The 17,643-nt window shown below is 42.1% G+C and overlaps 1 protein-coding gene across 3 annotated transcripts in view; it reads left to right on the top strand.

Moving 5' to 3' along the window:
* The window catches only part of Cers6 (ceramide synthase 6), a 248,165-nt gene that overhangs the window by 224,132 nt on the left and 6,390 nt on the right, over positions 1-17,643 (top strand). The window lies entirely within an intron of this gene.

Raw genomic sequence — 17,643 nt, 5'->3', positions numbered from 1 at the left:
GCCATTGACAGGGTTAACGAAATGAATGGTAAGTGTGATGCGCTTGTGCAAATGACTTTGTCTTTTCTCCTCTATCTACCAAACGAAGGAAGATAATAAATACGCAGCCGCCATACACCAGCTGAGTTCAGTATTAAGCAGTGTTTTTGAAAACGAACAATTTTTCTTTGACCCTAAAGTGGCACTGTGGTAGCAGGACAGTGCAAGGATGGTACATAAGTGGCCTCCGAGCTGTATATAAAGAGGTGTTAATGAGCGCCATGATCCAAATGGGGCAACGGGGTGATTGTGAGCTACTGTTAGTGTCTGTAGATGTGAAGAGTGTCGGTAGGCAGGCCTGAAGAGTCTGAAGTTAAACACTACAGTGCCAAGGGCTGTATCACCATCTCTGTGACAAGATGCACTCACTTTGCAAGGTGAGTGATATAAGTCCTAGGTAAGGACAAAAGAACAGAGGATTCATATTCCCCAAGGCTCGAAGGAGTTAGCAAAATGCACACATCTACCCCTCCTCCAACACCTTAATTTTCATTTGCTGCCATTTCATGCTTCTGCTCCTGCTAAACATAAATAATTAAATCCTTAATTAAGTGTTACATGATGCAAATGATGTCTCTGCCCAGCTTGGTATGGAAGGGAGGTTGACACGAGAGATGACGGAACCGAGCTTTCGAAGGCTGTGCCCCAGGCTCCAGGTCCAAGTCAGAGCTGATTTTGAAAGGTTCAGTATGTCAGAAGAGGAACAAGGGGAAAATGAGCTCTGCCCTTTTCTAGAACATTGGGTCCAAGAAGCAAGAAAATTGTATGTGTTTCTCATGATGTGCATATCGTTCAAAATGCTTCACTCAGCACTGACTCTCAGCTGATGAAAGCAAGCCTTAACCAAGCACAGATCAAAGGAACATCAGAAGGAATACTTTGCTGCCTTCGTATTTTCTGTATACCTTCAAATTCTCCAAAATTAGAAAATATCAACACTATTCTGATTATGGAAAATTTCTCTTTAAGTTTACTATCTTGGAAGGCGGGCATGAGTCACTTCACTCCTGTGTGGTGAGTGCAGTTAAGATCTATCCCTTGCTGTTGGGATCCATCCTGCTTGTGCCAGTCTCCAGCCATGCTTCCTGGAGGAGGGCCTTTGAAGCTGCTATCTGAAGTCTGGGTTTGTTCAACTACTGGTTACTCAGGGGTCTTCCTAGAGTTAAGTAATGACTCTGAGATTGTACGTGGCCATAGTCTAATTTCAAACTCATGTGGATTATAGAACCAGTCTCATCCAGACAGCCACATGATTTCGTTGCTCCCATTGTCTTCTTGTTTCTGACCATTGGGAACCAAGGTCTCATTAGAGACCTGGTGTGTTATCACACACAGGACCTGCCTTGGGAGGATTGATGGCTTAGGGCAGAGTGGTACTGGACCGGAGGCATTTAGAAGGTTGATAGTGCATGTAGCCAGTAATTGAGGGGGCTGTGGGAAAGAGGCAGATACATAAAGGTGATGTTGATGCAAGTCTCCTGATGAGGACTGAAACAATTGAAGGTAAGAGAGAAGATGAACAGCAACTAGACCCTGGGGAAACTCTGTGTGTGTTTGAGTCCTGGTACTGTCGCTCCATTTTGCCCTGGAGTCACCTACTCACTCTAGCCTCACCTTATGGATCTACAGAGCTAGCAGGTGAAGGCAGTGCATCCCTGGAGTTACAGTGGTTAATGGTACCACCAGCAGAGCATCGCTGGAGGTGTTGGGGATATAACAGGACTAGGGATAAATACAGATTTGGCTATGGCAGTACCTCATAAATGCCCAGAAGGAATACAAAGTTGGCAGCTTATGTGTGGATTTACAGCTTTAAGAAAATGAAAAAGCAATGTGGAAAGTCATCAAACAATCTTGACTGTGGGATTCAGCGTGGCGCTCACAAGGCAGTAGACTATCTATAAAGAAAGAGAATGTTTTTCTGTGCCACAGGCAGGCATATGTCATGGCTATGGCGCTTGCAGGTCTTTATAAGCTGTGTTTAGAAAACAGCAATAGCATTCTAAGCACTGGTCCTTGCTGCAAGGGGCACATAAATAACACAGAAGCCCCTGCCCAAGGCAAGAACTTGACCTCTGGTTACATCAGCATAGGTCTCACTTCCAAGGGTGAGCGCATCCTGGCTGCTCAGTGGTTCTCGAGGGCCCAACTTTTAGGGAGAAGAGGAGAAAGTGAGCTTCGACTTGATTGTCATCCGTCTTACTCTGCAGAGGGAGAGCAACCGTGGTGGGCAATGATGAAAACGCACAACATTAGTATTTTGTTGGCATTGCAGTTTGCCTTGCTTCTGCCTCTTCGACTGTTCGCTTTAAGCAGCTTCCGTACTCACTCTGTGTCAGTCTCAATGTGAGATTCCATCTGTTACTGCCTACCTTCCTAATAACTATTTTCAGGATTCTAACTTTCTCAGTCTTTTTTTGTGTTGCATGTCTAATGCTTTCCCTAAAACTGGTCTTGGTTGCAAACAGGCCTAAGACCGTCATCATGACGCAACGTACTGGAAAATCATTCCTGTGGTAGAAATACTGCATAGAATGTGAGGAGTGGCCCTGCTTAGTTCTGTATTCAACCATCTGAGTGTCTAGCAAAGACATTCCATGGGCCACGGTAGGGTCTTTCTCCTCTGTCCATTTTCTTACAATGAAAACTGAACAAAAACCTCCCATTATTAGCCCCTGGTGTTCTAAGGACCTTGGCAGTTCTCCCGGGACACAGAGACATTTCCCTTTCAGAGATGATACTTCACAGCAGTTAACAGTGAGATCCTGGGCCAAAACCTAAAACGAAACAGACATACTTTAAAAGTCTGGTCACACAAAGAAGTCAGACAGAAGAGTGTTGAACCTGTCTTGGAATTGTCTTAAAGTTCCCATGCCCAGACGGTACCTGGGATTGTGAAGTTGTACCTGCACTCCCCCTGCCCCCTCCGTGGCATGGCCTCACCTATTCCTGCTGTAGAAAGAAGATGGATGCTCAGGAAGGAGGGGTGTCAGCCGAGGTTGAGATATAGAACAGCAGCAGTCTAGGAGCCACTGGGGACCTCTGTGTGAAGGGTCTGAGGTTTACATGAATTGCTACTGTCAGTCATTAGCAAATTTAGTTCTGGTGGTCATGATTATCCTTGATACCTTGGTTGACAATCTCTCGAATGAAACTCTTTTAAATAATGAAGTTACAGCTTGGTGAATAGCCTTACACTATGTGAGGCCTGTTCTGACTTTCCCAGTTGGTGAAAAAGACCATCAGGAGCCTTAATTTATTCTCTCTTTATGCAAGAAGCAAAAGTAAATGGTGAGTTGGGACCTGAAACCTAAGAATCCTGTATATTAAAAAATGAACAGGAAATGGTGGCAAATCCCTGTATTCTCAGCCATTGAGAGACTGAGGCCAGAGGATCCTGAGTTTAAGGCTAGCCTGGGCTACATTGGAAACCCTGTCTCAAAAAGAAACAGCAACAGCATTGCAATCTATTCTTACATAGCTTGATCTGGTGTGTTGAAAGTAATGAGGCCTATGCTGTAGCTTAGAAAATGTGACAGTATTGAACAAGCCTAAATGGGGAAACTATGTAAGTGACAAACCTATATTTTTATGGGTTATTTGTCACAGTGCCAACAGCTGGATGTTGAGTTAAATTGATCGATCACTTTCCTTAAAGAGGAAAGAGATTGAGACAGTGGTCAGAATATGGCGGCTATAGGCTATTTGCCTTCAGGAACAGGCAAGTACCTTTTTAGCAATATGAATAGTAGATAACCCAAATCTTTACAATATGAATTTTGAACCACAAACACCCAGTTATTAGGTATTTAACATGAGGCTGTGAGCTATTCAGAACCCAGATGGATCAAGGATGCCTTTACAATGCCTTACATCTGAATAGAGATTGAGTTGATCGTGTCCAAAAAGATAGAAACCTTGTAGGTGTTGCGCTGTTTGGTGTTTAGCAATCACGTTATCACTTTCCCTCTGAGCTGCCTGTGGGCAGAGATTAAGCCCCCCATGTCCCTCTGCCTTGGGCCCTCTTCCTGGTCCTGTCCCCATGTCCCTCTGCCTTGGGCCTCTTCCTGGTCCTGTTGTTCCTTTCACTGTCCCGGGCTTTCCTTCTCTGAGTGTGTTTTAAAGACTTATGCTTCTAACCTTTCCTTCAAAGGACAGTTTCATCAAGATCTGGGAAGTTTAAACAAGAGCTTGGAGTGTCCATGTAGGATAGGAAGAAACTAGGAAGACGGGTGCTCAAGTGCTAAAAGCAGTCTGTAGACACGGGGAACTGCCGACACCCTAAGGAACACACACAGGCTGGGGACAAAACTTTAAACAGATTTTTTGAGTCACACACAATCATTAAAAGATCCATAAAATCACCACATTTCTACTGGAAGAGAGCGGGGATAGGTGAATAAATAGTTATTCAGAATTGTTACTCAAAACTTTAGGTTTTAAGGGCCAGAGAACGGGCTCATCAGGTAAAAGGCACTTGCTGCCAAGCCTGGCAGCCTGAGTTCAATCCCTGGGGGTAAAAGATAACCAACTCCATAAAGTTACCCTCTAACCTCTACATGTTCTATTGCTCATGTGCGTGCGTGCGTGCACGCACGCACACACACACACACACACACACACACACACACACACACACACACTGTACTAAATATAATACAGTTTTAGGTTTAAAAGTGCAAAGAAAATTAAAAACCAAAGGAGAAAAAACTTGCTAACAGGTGAGTTCCAGACTTACTTATATATGGAAATTGTCTAGGAATTGTTTTTAAAATTCCAGTTGATCAAACTATACCCCAGATTATGAAAGTCTACTCTGGAGACAGACCAGATGTCATGGGTTTGACAGACCCAGGGAACTCAAATGGCAGGTTGGAAACCACTGTCTTGTTTAGCAGGCCTTCTGAAAAATAAGCATATAGCCTGACCTCTGACTTCTTCAGAGAAAGGAAGACAAAATATTACGGAGAAAGGCGCCATTACAGTTAAAAGCCAATGCTGTTGTCTCCGTGGACACGTGGTGTAGTGTAGGGCTTCGTAAATGTTTGCATTAGAAACCCATTTTGACCCAAGAAACTTTTGCATGGCTGAAGGGATGTAACATAGGTGTACATCTCAAACACTTACTGATGACAAAGCATAAGGAAATGTATTTTAAAGCAGTGCTTTGGAATACGTGTAATTTATCATCTATTAAAGATCAAAACAAAATGTCAGACTACCGAAGTATATGTACTTGTATGTCTTCGAGTTCAGAATTAAGTCTCAGCTGGACACTTAGTGTAGCAGGCTGTAGAGCATCCCCGATGGTTTTTGGAATTGATTCATGCTTTAGTTTTATCGTTGTCATTGGTGAAAACTCCACTGAGCATCAGTGTGTAGTACAAAATGACAGAAGAGTGTGTAGGGCCATTCCAGAAATTGTTAAAAATTCTGTTCTTATCCCCAAACAAAATCCTTTAATTTTTGTTTTCAGTGAAACTCAAGTCAGCAAGTGAATCAGCAACTTTTAAAATCAAACCTGCTGGGCCTGAGAAGTTGGCTTAAGTTAAGAGAACTTGCTCTTGCAAGAACCCAGGTTCAATTCCCAGCACCTACATAACAGCTCACAGCTACATATAACACCAAATCCAGGGACTCTAATGTCCACCCTCTTCTAACCTTCATAGGCACCATGGTGCACATACATAAATACATACATACATGCACAACACTCACACACATAAACTAAACCTTAAAATTTTAAACAATAAAATAAAATGAGACATTCTGATGCAGTACAATCCAGTGTAAATTTGATACTGGCATGCTAAGGAATGACAGTAATCAAATATTAAAAGCCTTTTTTTTCCTGTAATTGAATCATTATGTCTTTATTCCAGGAGAAGGCTTTCTTTGCACAGTAAAATCACTGCAGTTGATAGTGTACAGTAGTCTACAGTCTGAGCTGAAGAACTTATAACAGTGTTCTGTAGCACTGTGTACATGTGGTGGCATGTGGTGACCCGTGAGCTCCAAACCAAAGCTGCAGTGCAGTCATGTGATGGAACCCAGGCAAACACATAGTCATTTCACACTTGGTTTTTGGTTTTTTGGGTGTTTTTTTTAGGATTTTTTGGTTTTGTTTTGTTTTTTTCTTTTCCCATTCAGTCAGTTACAAGCCCTCAAATGGTGTCATGACTCACAATTTGAGAAGCTATGATATATTATACAGACTCCAAAATCGTGTGTATATTTACTAGTTAATCGAGAAGGTTTTTTTTTTTTTTAAGAAAATATAGACCACCTTTTGTATCCCTAAATCTAGGCTCTTGGTTTGGACATCGGAGGATCCAGGACAAAAGCGCAAATGGAATTTACACATACAAATACAATCAGGATTTTTTTTTTTTGGTATTTTCTTCATTTACATTTCCAATGCTATCCCAAAAAGTGCCCCATACCCTCCCCCAACTCCCCTACCCACCCACTCCCACTTCTTGGCCCTGGCGTTCCCCTGTACTGAGGCATATAAAGTTTGCATGACCAATGGGCCTCTCTTTCCACTGATGGCCGACTAGGCCATCTTCTGGTACATATGCAGCTAGAGACACGAGCTCCTGGGGGTACTGGTTAGTTCATATTTTTGTTCCACCTATAGGGTTGCAGATCCCCACAGCTCCTTGGGTACTTTCTCTAGCTCCTCCATTGGGGGCCCTGTGCTCCATCCAATGGCTGACTGTGAGCATCCACTTCTGTGTTTGCTAGGCCCTGGCATAGCCTCACAAGAGGGAGCTATATCAGGGTCCTTACAGCAAAATCTTGCTAGTGTATGCAATGGTGTCAGCATTTGGAGGCTGATTATGGGATGGATCCCCAGGTATGGCAGTCTCTAGATGGTCCATCCTTTCATCACAGCTCCAAACTTTGTCTCTGTAACTCCTTCCATGGGTGTTTTGTTCCCAATTCTAAGAAGGGGCAAGGTGTTCACACTTTGGTCTTGGTTCTTCTTGAGTTCCATGTGTTTTGCAAATTGTATCTTATATCTTGGGTATTCTAAGTTTCTGGGCTAACATCCACTTATCAGTGAGTACATATTGTGTAAGTTCTTTTGTGATTGGGTTACCTCACTCAGGATGATGCCCTCCAGGTCCATCCATTTGCCTAGGAATTTCATAAATTCATTCTTTTTAATAGCTGAGTAGTACTCCATTGTGTAAATGTACCACATTTTTTGTATCCATTCCTCTGTTGAGGGGCATCTGGGTTCTTTCCAGCTTCTGGCTATTATAAATAAGGCTGCTATGAACATAGTGGAGCATGTGTCCTTCTTACCAGTTGGAACATCTTCTGGATATATGCTCAGGAGAGGTATTGCGAGATCCTCCGGTAGTACTATGTCCAATTTTCTGCGGAACCGCCAGACTGATTTCCAGAGTGGTTGTAGAAGCTTGCAATCCCACCAACAATGGAGGAGTGTTCCTCTTTCTCCACATCCTTGCCAGTATCTGCTGTCACCTGAATTTTTTATCTTAGCCATTCTGACTGGTGTGAGGTGAAATCTCAGGGATATTTTGATTTGCATTTCCCTGATGATTAAGGATGCTGAACATTTTTTTCAGGTGCTTCTCAGCCATTCGGTATTCCTCAGGTGAGAATTCTTTGTTTAGCTCTGAGCCCCATTTTTTAACGGGGTTATTTGATTTTCTGGAGTCCACCTTCTTGAGTTCTTTATATATATATTGGATATTAGTCCCCTATCTGATTTAGGATTGGTAAAGATCCTTTCCCAATCTGTTGGTGGCCTTTTTGTCTTATTGACAGTGTCTTTTGCCCTACAGACGCTTTGCAATTTTATGAGGTCCCATTTGTCAATTCTCGATCTTACAGCACAAGCCATTGCTGTTCTATTCAGGAATTTTTCCCCTGTGCCCATATCTTCGAAGCTTTTCCCCACTTTCTCCTCTATAAGTTTCAGTGTCTCTGGTTTTATGTGGCGTTCCTTAATCCACTTAGACTTGACCTTAGTACAAGGAGATAGGAATGGATCAATTCATATTCTTCTACATGGTAACCGCCAGTTGTGCCAGCACCATTTGTTGAAAATGCTGTCTTTCTTCCACTGGATGTTTTTAGCTCCCTTGTCGAAGATCAAGTGACCATAGGTGTGTGGGTTCATTTCTGGCTCTTCAATTCTATTCCATTGGTCTACTTGTCTGTCACTATGCCAGTACCATTTTTTATCACAATTGCTCTGTAGTACATCAATCAGTATTCTTAAGACCTTTTCTTTTCTCATGACCAATATACTGAGTATGAAGAAAAAATGACATCACTTCAAATCCATGCAACCACTGCTCCCCTCTTTGTGCACCAGTGTAGCTGCATTCCTGAGAGGAATTCTAAGATGGATTAAGGCATAGTCCAATACTCATGAGTTTACAGACAAGTAGAGGAAAACCAGGCAAGCCCATTAACATTGAGGTAGAATGTCTTAAATATAAGCAAGGGCCAGGAGAACAAAAAGTATCCACAAGGATTTGTGAGCAGCTCAGCAGAGGTCCACAAGCCTACATTCAACGTGGAAATGCCATTTGGTATCTCTTCATGGAAGTTTGAACTCATAGCACAAAACAAAGCATCTAGGATGGCTTGGAAATGGATCTGTAGGTGGGCTGAATCATGACAGGGTGTGTCCTGTGGTATCAAGTTACATATTCCATGCCACAGTCTTGCACACGGATTTAAAATTAGATACAGTAACATCATAAACATCTATGGTTTCTAGCTTCTAGTTTTGTTAGGTTGAACAGCAATATGAGGAGAGGACTATGGATACTTGAGTTCTAGGGCCAACTCATGCCTGGCAAGCCTTCTGCATTCCTTGCTGCCTTGTTAATGTGGAAGCTGGAGACACCCTGACAAGGATCCTGGTGGGACTCGCAGTTGCACCACAGTTAAGCTGGGGGCTTGCTAGGAATCCCTGTAGCTGTTATAGTCTGCTTCAGCAGAAAGCCACCCTATGTCACAGTGTCCTGAAGCCAGGGGGTGGGGTAAGACCCCCTGGGTGGGGTATTTGCTCTTGTAGATAGAACATTTGCTCAAGCCCTTGAGTGCTTCATGAGTTCCTCCTAAATGCAACTTCGCACTTTTCTTCTCTGCAGTCTTTTTTAGTTTTACTCATACAGAACAAAGCCTGTGCTTGCTTCTTGGCTTCCTTCGGCTGAGTTCAAAGTTTCATGAATGACTTAAGAATAATGCATCTTCCACTGGGGAATTTTTTGCTTGAAGGAAAACAGTCAGACCACAGGAAATTTTAGGTAGACCTGGGAGGAGATGTCTTGAAGCTTTTTATCTCTTTGCTTAAGAAGCTTTTAGTAATCACATTATCTGAGACCTTGGCTTTTCAGACATGAAAAGTGAAGTTTATAAAAGAATAGTAAGGCACCCAACTGGCAAGTGCAGGATCTGAGCCGGGAACACAGTGTTTTGACTTCTACTTGAAACGCAATGTGCAAACTGTCAGCTCCTTTCTGAGTAAGCCCACATCTGCCCACACTCGAAACATGCCTGTTACACTCTGTTGCGATGATTCCAATAGTTAACACTATTTCAGTTATTTTTTTTCCAGAATACTGTCTTTGCTTTTCGATTGCCTTATTATTATTCAATGGAGTTTTTCCTGTGTTTTATTTCTTCCAAAGTCATAAACCCTAAAAGAGCATTCTGTTATATCAAAACCTGTTTTTATAATTCTAGAGTTTGGAACTTGGTTATCTTATCCTCTTGGTTTTTGAGCATCTCACAATTTAGTTTAGTAAATTCTGACTTACTCTGAAGGGCTAAGTCTTTGTATATATAAAAAAAAAATGTTTACTGTATTTCTCTTGCCAAGGAAAAAGTACTAAAGACCATTAGGTGCAGAACAGCTCTCAAGATAGCAGGCCAATGATACAGTTGATCTTGGTGGCAGCACTTCCAAGATTTTCAGAGACATTTCTTAAATATAAGATATAAAATAATGTCCTTGAAATTTTAAATAAAAACAGAAAATGTCAGAGAGAGAGAGAGAGAACGAGAGAGAACACTGCCTACAACTATTTACTATAGCCCAGATTAAAGCTCCATCTCTCCTGCCCACACGACATGCAGACGTGTGCCCATGCTACCTCTCTTAGGTGGTGTTCTGGGAAGCCAGGCAGTGTCACAATGAGCACACTAGAGCAAGGGATCATAAGACAGGTCAGAGTTTTTGTGTGGGTGCTGCCAAGTGAAACACTGGAAAGACCATGTGAAATATAGAGCCAAGAAACTGGAAGTTTCAAGGGTCAGAGTCTCAGAGCCAAGGAGACATGATGGAGACAAGAAGGAGCAAAGAACAGTGTACCATCTTATCTGTCAGCATGCTGGTTGAGTGAGCTTGGCTCTCTTGCCAGCCGGGTATCATGTGTACGCTAGAGGATATGTATGCTATATTTATGACATGTAACACATGAGCGACATGTGATCAGTGTTTGGAATTTTTAGTGATTTCACAGCGGCCTACTAATGACTGAGTAGCCCTTATCCAAACTGTTCGTGACTAGATGTTATGGCTGCACCTCTCTAATCTAAAAGTTCAGAATGCTCTAAAACCCGAAACTTCCTGTATATAATGTTAGTGTAAGAAAAAACTTGATTTCTGACATTGGATTCCAGAAGTTCTAAATGGGTGATCAACATGCAATTAACACAGTGCATTAGGAAAGCATTTTCCTCCTTGAGAGGGCCAGGACATCTCATATCCAGCTCTCGGCAAGGCCCCATGCTGGGGCCCACATGATACCTGCAATACTCACACCATAAGTTTAGGACTACATGGCAAGACCCTGTCTAAGAAAGAAAAGTGAAGGAATGAGTCCCTGCAGTCTCTGCTCTTAGCTTTCCACGTTGCTGTAAGAGTTGTCCTTCTGTGCTCTTTTCTTGAAGTCGAGGATATCGGAGATGTGCATGGGCCTCGACCCTTCCAAAGACAAAATCAAAGCAAGCAGCAGAGGGCTCACACGCCTGTCTTATGAGCTGAATTTAGAAAGAAGTCTTTGATTTTCTTACATCGTTAATATTTCATATCTATGTCAAGGTGGTAGTGAAAGGCATTACTTGATTGTCAGTAGGAAAGATAATTATTTGGGGATTTAAAGGTTAAAGGAATGGGCCAAGGTAGGGCAATCAATTAAATTAAACCCACTTTGGTCATTTAGGCGGGAACAAACTGGAATATGACTATTAGAAGCCAGAGGATAAGACTAAGGCCTGTCTCTCTGGAAACCAGAGCAAGCAGTAACAGGCAGAGGAGATGTTCTGCCCATGTGCCAAGCAATGACCCATGAGGCACCGCCTCCGCTGTGGAATGGCAATGGCTTGGCTCTGAGCATAAACAATGGGTAAGGGGCTGGCACACAGCTAGGAGAGCTTGAAGCATGAACTGAGCAGGAGGGGCCCGGGGGCCTAGTGTAGTACCTAAGGCTGCCCAGATCTCTTCTCTTTCCACCTCCCAACCCCAACCTTGGCCATGTTATTTACATTTTCTGTGCTTCAGTGTCCTGTCTGAAAAATAGAGATAAGAGTACCCACCGGGGGCGGGGGGTGAGGATTTACCCTAAAACCTTTTGTGAGAATTAAATAAATGACTGGATGTGCAATGCCGGAGCCTGGTTTCAGACACAGCGTTGCGATGATTATCGACTCTTATACCTAGCAAGACTGAATGATGTATGTAATGTATATGACACTTTCAGCAATAGTAATTGCTCAGTGAAAGACTGCTAATAAGGAACATAGCAAAAGTCACCTTTACCAACAGGGAAGCAAAAACAGACCACGCAGGCAGGGGTGGAAGCAGGCCTGCCTCAGTGGTGCTGAAACAGCCAGCATGGAGATGCGGAAGACAGGGAGGAGAGTGGGCTGAGAAAAGCCTCTGCTCTGGCCCAGGAAGTCCCCAGTTAGACTTTGGTGAGATGTGATACAGGACTGGTTCTTCAGTCCAGCCAGGGTATAACTAAACTGAAGTTCATTTGACTGAATGTCTCATCTGCAATGATGCCAGGATAGAGTTAGTACATCTGTTTCTAAAGGCCAGGGTTCAAGTTCAAATTCCTGCCAGGGATAAAGAAATCACATCCGTGTTTGCCATAGACAGATAGGCAAGGGGAACAGTTATTCAAATGTGAGACCAGGCATCAGACCCCCAAGCTACCCTCCCAGGACGGCACTTGCTGACTACACCAGCAGTGGAGAGGTCCAAGTGTGGGAGGGCTACCCTGTAGAAAGGGAGAAACCACACACACACACCTTTCAGTCCTGTTGAAGTATTGAATGGCCAATCATGTCAAGATATAGTTTAGGCCTTGAGTTGTTATTCCTCTTTCAGAGTGTCTTTTCTGGCATGTGGCACTCTTTGGGACCAAGTCCTGATTTCTGTGTCTAGAGAAGAAATCGTGGCCGTCTTTGAATGTTCATTGTGGGCCTAATTATTTTATGGTTCTCAGGGGAGATTATTCCAGAAACACAAAACACACATAAAACTCTTTGGTGGGACTAGAGAAATGATTTTGCAGAGAATGCTGTCAACAGCTAGGAACCATAGTTTTGCCCTTTTGGTGAATTGGCATCCAGCACTGGGGCATAACTCAGCAATAGAGTCCCTGCTTGGCATGTAGGAAATCCTGGTTCAACCAGCACTAAAAAACAAATGCTACCTGTAACACATTTGTATGGTAAGACTTCCTGGACTGTCTTCTATCACTTACATCACGGAAGTACTTAAAAAACATGATAGGTGGTACTGAATATGTGAATGTCTATATAAGTATATGTTATAAAGTTAAAAAACATTTATGCATGCTTTGAAGTCACAACATGAATGAAATATATACCATATATACAAATACATTTCATCATATTATAAATATTTCATTCATCTGTCGGAGGTGGTTCTTCAAGATCATATGTCAGTGGCAATTTCTCATGAGTCCTCCAGAATACTGAACTAAAGAGAGAAAGCAGAGTGCTTTAAGTGGTATTGTATTCTAGATGCAAATGAAAGCTGCCTTGTTTTATTAAAATAAGATTGCTCTGTGGGTTCTTTGCTCAACAACAAAAAACAATGTTATAAACTCTTCTGCGAAAATATATGCATTCTGCCAGCACATTCTATGTCTCAATCAAAATCAAATTTTAAAAAGTGTCCTTAACAGGTAAGATTGGGCAAAAGTCACTATAAAGCCAAGTAGATTCTATTCTTATGATTCATTAAAATCTACTAAAATAACCCCAGTCAAGCTCTGAGGGATCAGTGGGGCATCTGCTTTTCTCTAGGGAATTGGCTCCTTGCAAGTATCTGTGTCCAGGCAGAGCCATGTAGCAAGAATGGGTCTCACATAAAAACCCCTCATCTCCCAGTGGTTAGTGGAACTTGGAGAAAGAAGAGTCAAGTGTGGTCTGTGCTGGGTTTGGCCAAATAATCCCGTGTGAGCATGCTCTGTGTGCTCCTAGTGTGCCATCTAGTGGTTAAGTGAGCCTTGCCTTAATGAGAAAAAAAAAGAATTGAAAGGTCTTTGCTTCTCCCTTGTCTCCCTGTACTGTCACCAATAGAGATTTGCTTTTATTGGGGAAAGAACTATTATTTGAGAAAGAAAAATATCATTTTCCCAGCCTCAATACATTGAACAGAGACTATGTGGGGAAAACCCATTGTACTGCCACAGTAATTAAACAGACCAGAAATTGCAAGTTGATGGTGTTCATTATGTTCATTTTGCATGACACAGAGAGATTTCTCCCACTGCATTTTATAGATGTAGGATTCACATTTATTGTGTAATGCACAGACCTTGAGGATACAGCTTGCCCCGATGGACACATTTCTCAATTTTATGTATTTAGATCCCATGCAATCACTACCCACATGAGGACATGAAGGTTTCCAGTTTCCCATCTGCCTCGTTCCTCCCCTCCCCTAGTCAATGCTCCCTGAGAGGCATCTTTTCTCCTGGAATCTTGTCACCAGGGGGGTTTAGTGGCATCTTCACAGTATATATTTCTGGGCCTTACCTTTCAGAAAGAGTAAGATCCTGACATCATCCTTTAATAGCTTGTCCCAAAAAGGGAAGTTTGCTCAGAACAGTCTAGGTTTGCTGTTTTTCAGAATCCAGGTGTCAATGACGTTAGCTGTTCTTTGGCGACTTTCCTTACCAAGCTCCTGTAGTGATGACCGGATGGATGATAGATAGGTAGGTAGGTAGGTAGATAGATAGATAGATAGATAGATAGATAGATAGATAGATAGATAGATAGAGATAGAGATTGATAGATAGATAGATAGATAGATAGATAGATAGATAGATAGATAGATAGATAGTATTTTCCTAGATAGATAGATAGAGAGAGAGAGAGAGAGATAGTATTTTCCTAGATAGATAGATAGATAGATAGATAGATAGTATTTTTCCTAGATAGATAGATAGATAGATAGATAGAGATAGGATTTTCCCAAGGGACTCTGTGAGCATCCAAGTCAATTTTCAAAGAAGTCGCATTATTTTTGAGTGGCATCTCTGAGACATCTGTCACAGAAGAGCTGATGCATTCATTTCTGAAATGAATGTGAGTATCATGTCACCAGCCAGTGCTCTGCTCAAATTAAGCCATGTGCAGCACTGGTTCTGAAACCCTAATGGTGAGACAGGCTCCCAGCCTACAGCCAGTAGAATGCTACTTCGTGCTGTGCAGAACGATACAGTTGATGTGTCTGTATAGTGTGTATGTTAAGAAGCAGAGCTATAGTAAAGGTTTTGTAATTATCCCAGACATTGCTCAAGCTTATTTACTTGGTTACTAGATAAACAAATGGGAGTCACTCTGCAAACATCTGGGGACTGTGTTAATTCCAGGAGTTCTGGATGCAGCTGGAAATAGAAGGTGTAAGGTGTGTAGATCCCTCCCTGATAGCCTTGGCACTTAGCCTTGTTTAGACCTAATGGTCCCTGGTCTGCAAAGTGACATTTCAAGAAAAGAGAGCCACTTAGCACAAACAAGGTGGCACTGTCGACATTATCCCAATATACTCTTTCTCAGAAATAACTAGTGTTTTTTTTTTTTAATTTGTCATGATCTTGGAAAGTAGAAGATGTAAAAAGGAAATTATAAAATTCCCTGAGCTACCAAAGGAAAGCCACTTTGATTTTTAACAGCTTTAATGTACACTCTTACTTTCTCTGGCTTTCCCTCTCCCTTCCACCTCCCCCTCTCCCTCTCCCTCCCTTTTCTCTTTCTCCCTCATGACTTTTCCCTCCATTATTAAAAATTCTTAAAATATGTTTTAGGGCCAGAGAAGTAACTTAGTCATAGTTGCTGACCCAGAATATGCAAGAGATGCCTAAACACAAAAGGTAGACTAGAAATAAAAATATATTTAATACGTAGATTCATGTCATAATTTCTGGACTAGAGATGAAAACTAATTTGTTAGCAATTTTATATCAGGATATTTTTATTGTTTGCTACTATTAAAATACTTATAGATCGGTACGTAAAATATTCTAAATAAAAATCTTTCCCTTTCTTGCCATCTTGAATGACCAGAACCTCTAATGATGATACTAACGCTGACTTCCACGGTGTGTCTCTGTTTTTAAGGAAGTAACTCTTGTTTGTTAAAATGCTCAAGTGCTCATATACAAAGAAGTCCATTGTCAAAACTCAACAATGGCCAGGCATTTAATCCCGACACTCATGAGGCAGAGGCAGGCAGATCTCTGTGAGTCGAGGCCTGCCTGGTCCACAAAGCAAATCTAGGACAGCCAGGGGTTACATGGAGAAATCCTGTCTCAAAAATAAACCCAAAAAGTAATAATAAATAAAAAGTAATAAATAAATAAACCCTCAACAGTGGAGAACTGGACATTATCAAATGTCTTTGGTGTCATTGAAATAATTGTTTGTGCCAATTTGGCCTATTAATATTAACAGATTTCCTTAATTTCATCCCAGTATTAATATATCAGTATGTATAAAGTACAATACTACTTTTAGTTTCTAAATTCAATCTCATGCTACTGCTCTGAGGATTTTTGTGAATTCATGAAGTGTTTCTTTTAACCTCTCTGAAGGCACCCATCATACTGTTTAAGTTCTCTCCATCTTTTCCTTCTGGCCTTGTATAAGTAGACCCTGCCTTAAATTCAAGCACAGTCCAACCTCTTAACCACTTAGTCTGTGCCAGGTGTAGCCCTGCCTTGCCTGTCCAGTCTGATTGGTCCCACACAAAGCGCTGCTGCCCTTGTGGGTAATGGAAACGCTGCCCTGTGACAACTGAGAGAAGGAAAGGTGACCCACAAATCATGTGGGTGGAAGGGTGTCATGTGACTGTGACAGTGACAGGTCTGGATGACAAGTCAGTCTCCAAAGACTTGGAAGCATCACAGGCCGACAGGAGAACCAGGCTTCCTGGCATCTATCTCTCATGGCCACCTGCTGCCTCTGATGACAAGTTATAGAATTGCTTGGTTGGTTGGTTGGTTTTCCTAACTCAAGTATACATTCCAACACACTTTTAAAACTAAATACATTAATTATACCCTAATAATTTTTGTTAGAAATAAATCTTTCAAATACTCACATGAAGGCTTCACTTTCAAAGGATTTCTTCTAATTTTCGGTTCTTTCCCAGGGGAACAATTAGAAAATTAAGAGCCCTCTAATGGGATCACTTGCAGATAAAAGCCTGGCTCTCATGCATTTTCTAATCCCTGCTGTGCGAGGCATGTGGTCTTCTCTGAACCAATGTCTTTCCTGGTGCACCTTTTTTCCCTTGCAGTGTAATATTGGGTGGTGGTCTTCTCACTGCAGAAAGCCAAAATCAACTTGAAAGACGATACAGGCCTTCTTAATGAGTTGTTAGAGAATCAAATCCAAAAGATGAATGGAACTCATAGAGGGAGCCATGAATGGTGACAGTGAAGGGGACATTGGACAGATTCAGGGATTTCACTTCTAGGTGGAGAGCCAAAAGATGTACACTAGAACAGATGTTTGTGGACCCAGACTCTTAGAAGCAATATTTACCATAGCCAAAGGATGGAAGCAGGCTGCGTGTCTGCTGGTGGATAGATATGTAAACACAGTGTGCTGTGTGCAAATAGTTCAGGGAAGAAGTCCTCATATTTGATGCAAAATGGATAAACCTTAAGGCTACTGTGCTTGGGAGGAGCCAGTAACCACTATTTTATGATTCCACAAACAGGCCCTTGAAGCCCAGCTTTCAGAGGCAGAAAATAGAATAGAACTTGCTTCAGACAGCGAGGGTGGGGAGCTGCTGTTCAAGGGCAGTCTGAGTTTTGCAAGCGATCTGAAGGTGGGTGGTGGTGATTACTACACAATAATATGAGTTTACACAGTGCCACCGAAGTGCACACTTGAAAAAGTGACAGTTTTTTAAACAGTGAATGGGTTAAAATAACTTAATATGGAACAGTCAGGGCACTATGGCAGGAGATGACTCCTCAGGGCCTGCTTCACTTTCAGGCTGTCCCCCCTGGAAGGGAGGAGGCAGCTGGGGGAGTCTGTTGACCTGTGCACCATCACAAT

This window comes from Mus caroli, unplaced genomic scaffold (assembly GCF_978045245.1).
Source record: "Mus caroli unplaced genomic scaffold, Mus_caroli_1 scaffold_2, whole genome shotgun sequence".
Taxonomy (NCBI): domain Eukaryota; kingdom Metazoa; phylum Chordata; class Mammalia; order Rodentia; family Muridae; genus Mus; species Mus caroli.
The sequence above is the reverse complement of the archived record's forward strand: the minus strand, read 5'-3'. Positions and strand labels throughout refer to the sequence as shown.